At 44.0% G+C, this 3531-nt stretch overlaps 1 pseudogene; it reads right to left on the bottom strand.

Annotated features, from left to right (window-relative positions):
- Positions 1-1245: 1245 nt before the first annotated feature.
- On the bottom strand, positions 1246-1853 carry LOC105495239 (elongation factor 1-gamma pseudogene; annotated as a pseudogene).
- Between the last annotated feature and the right edge of the window lie 1678 nt (positions 1854-3531).

Below are 3531 nucleotides of genomic sequence, written 5' to 3' on the forward strand. Positions count from 1 at the left end.
TTGTCGTGAAGATTAAACAAGTTAATAATATTTGTAAAGCACTTGGAATAGTGCCTAGAATTAAGCACTGTGTGTTTGCTGTTATTATTCCTCCATTCATCAAAACATTTATTGAGGGCCAAGTACCATGCTAGGTGCTGTGAAAATATGTGGCTTCAGCCATGGAGGAGGACCATAAAATCCGGTGAGGGAGAAGATTCATAAATAAGCAATTACAACACAATGTGATCAAGTGAGGTGATAGTGGTAAATGCGCAGAACTGAACAAGAGAGAGTGATTCATTCTCTTCAAAGAAGCCAAGAGAAGCTTCAGTGAAAATAATGTATTTAAAGTTGGGTGATGCAGAATGAACAGTTTGGCAGCAGACAAAAGCAGTAGGGTTTATCAGGCCAAGGAAGCACCGTGTTGCAAAGGTTTAGTAGGATGCAAGTCTAAGGCATGTTTAGGAAATAGCAAGGGGGTCATGTTTAGGAAATGGCAAGGAGCACCTGTTATGTTCCAGGGTCTGTGCTAGGCACTTTTTATAAGTTCTTCTACTTTCCATAAGAACTTAAGAGGTGAGAATTATGTTCCAAATTTTTTATGAGAAGGTGATCTGAAAGATTGAGAGACTTGCTCAAGATCATGGAAAGCAATGGGTCTAAATTTGAATCCAAATCTATGTGACTCTAAGGTTTGTGTTCTTTGAGGAAAGGATGGGGCCTGACAATGACTTTGTAAGTTTTTAGCGTAGCTAAAAGTACAATACTTTTATTTTTAATTTTTTTAGAGTGAGGGTATTACTCAGTTGCCCAGGCTGGAGTGCAGTGGTGCAATCATAGCTCACTGTAGCCTCAAACTCCTGGGCTCAAGCGAGCCTCCTATCTCATCCTTCCGAGTAGCTATGACTATAGGCATGCATCACCATGCCCAGCTGATTTTTTATATTTTTTTGTAGAGACAGAATCTTGCTTTGCTGCCCAGGCTTGTGTTAAACTCCTGGCCTCAAGCAATCCTTCCTCCTTGGCCTTCCAAAATGCTGAGATTACAGGCGTGAGCCACCAATCCTGGCCCAATATTTTTATTTTAAATTTTAATAATGTTGGATGGCAGTCTTGTTAAGTAGGCACTTGGTATTTCTCAGTCTTCATAAATGGAAGAAACTGACCTTAAATTAAACTTTTTTTTTCAATATTCAATTTCTTTTAATGATCCCCATCTCCTTAAAGAACAGGTGCAGGCAGCAAGGCAATGGCAAGAGCTGTTTATTTGAAGATCTTGCCCTGATTGAAGGCTTAGTCCACCTGCTGGAAGGCCCCTTTCCAGGAACCGTACTCACAAACCAGTGTCTGGGTCTCCTCGCTGCCAGGATCCAGTTTCTGCCATGTGTATGACTCAAAGTCCACCTGCCAATCTGGACTCAGGGTCAAGGCAAGCTTCTGGCCTGTGAAGACCCAGGCTCCAGAAATGGAGCTGATATTGTTGCTTCCAAAGAGGATTGCACTGGCAAAGGCATTCTTCCTCAGTTTGTTCAGTTGCTGGAACATTCCAGCGATGAGACTGCAACTCCAGAAGGTCTGGGTGAGCTTCTCAGGAAAGCAATACTCAGACCAACCATCCTTATCACAGTGCTCCTGAAAATACGGCAGCACCACATTGTGTCCTTATTGGACTACTTGTGCTTAAACTCATCCAACACAAAGGTACTCTTGGACAAGTGAGCAAAGGGGTCTTGGCTTTGGGCTCAGCAGCCAGTGCCTGTTCACATTCATCCATCTCCTCAGGAGCAGGAGCAGCCGCCTTTTTCTCCTTTCTGTTCAGCCTAGGGCTTCTGCTTCTCTTCTCGTGAACTTTTCTCCTGTGGGGTGTCTTTTTTTTAGGCCTGCTTTCTGCAAACATTTTAGCATCAAATAGGGCCATTTTCTCATATCATTTTACTTCCCCCAAGACAGCCTGGAACTGGGGCTGGTTAATGCAGGTGAGGAAGTTATTATCATGACCACTATTTGTGATTCTGTGATGTTCTGTGTTAATATCCTGAGGGTTTGTTACGGGATTTCCCTTTTATACATGTGGTTCCCAAACTGCCTTTTGAGGAGCCCTGGGGTGCCCTAGCTAACTCAGGGCTCTAGAGGATATTTTGACATTTTAAGAGAAATACAAGCTGGGCGCGGTGGCTCATATCTGTAATCCCAGCACTTTGGGAGACCGAGGCGGGTGGATCATTTGAGGCTAGGAGTTCTAGACCAGCCTAGACAACATGGCGAAATCCCGTCTCTACAATAAACTACAAAAATCAGTTGGGCATGTTGGCGCACACCTGTAACTCTAGCTACTTGGGAGGCTAAGGCATGAGAACGGTTTGAACCCAGAAGGCAGAGGTTGTAGTGAGCTGTGATCGCGCCACTGCACTCCAGCCTGGGTGAGACAGCGAGACTCCATCTTGGAGAGAGAGAGAGAGGGAGAGAGGGACAGAGGGGGAGAGGGAGAGAGGTGGAGACGGGGAGAGGGAAATTCAATATATGTCTGATACCACACAAGCTTGAGTTCAAGGTTTAAACATGCCTCTGGATGATATTTTTGAAGCTGAGTTTTCAGAGGCTGCTGTAATAAAAAGCAAGTACCAAGTGAAAATCACTGTGGAACAAGAAATGACTGTAGCAGTATACAATGAGATCCCAAAGTTTGAGAAGGGAATTGCTAAACAGGCACATATATTCCTTAGTACATAATTATGACTATTTAATAATAAAAACTGGCTGGGCACAGTGGCTCATGCCTGTAATCCCAGCAATTTTATTACCAGTGGAAGGTGCCGAGGTTCTTGGCTTCTTGAAAAAATTGGACAAAACATACAAAGCAAGGAAAGAATGAAGCAAGAAAAGCAGATTTACTGAAAACGAAAGTACACTCCACAGGGTGGGAGCAGGCCAAGCATAGGAATTCAGGAAACTGGTTACAGCATTTTCTGGGATTTAAATATCCTCTAGGGGCTTCCCATTGGTTACTTGAGGTATACCCTATGTAAATGAAGTAGTGGCCTGTGATTAATCTGATTGGTTGCACAAAGCAACCAATCAGAGGCTGAAATGAAGTTACAAAGTTAAACCCATTTGATTGGTTGCAGAAAGTGACCAATCAGAGGCTGAAGTGAAGTTACAAACTTATACTCCTATGCAAATAAAAACTTGGCCTGAGACCAGCCTGATTGGTTGTGGACAGGGACAAATCACAGGTACTTTCAGTTTTTCATCTGCCACGCAGAAAAGTGGGATGCAAAGGGAGTTGTCTCTGGTCATTTTGTTACTTGCGTGTGGAAAGTTAGAGTTTTCCTTTTGATTTACTTCTAGGAAGTCAGCATGAATCGGCCTTATGTCCCCTGCCTGCAGACACTGTGGTGTGTAGTGCCTCACTTTGGGAGGCCAAGGCGGGTGGATCACTTGAGGTCAGGAGCTGGAGACCAGCCTGGCCAACATGGCAAAACCCATCTCTACAAAAAGGTGGAGGTTGCAGTGAGCCGAGACTGCACCACTGCACTATAGCCTGGGTAA

Source organism: Macaca nemestrina, chromosome 1 (assembly GCF_043159975.1).
Source record: "Macaca nemestrina isolate mMacNem1 chromosome 1, mMacNem.hap1, whole genome shotgun sequence".
Taxonomy (NCBI): domain Eukaryota; kingdom Metazoa; phylum Chordata; class Mammalia; order Primates; family Cercopithecidae; genus Macaca; species Macaca nemestrina.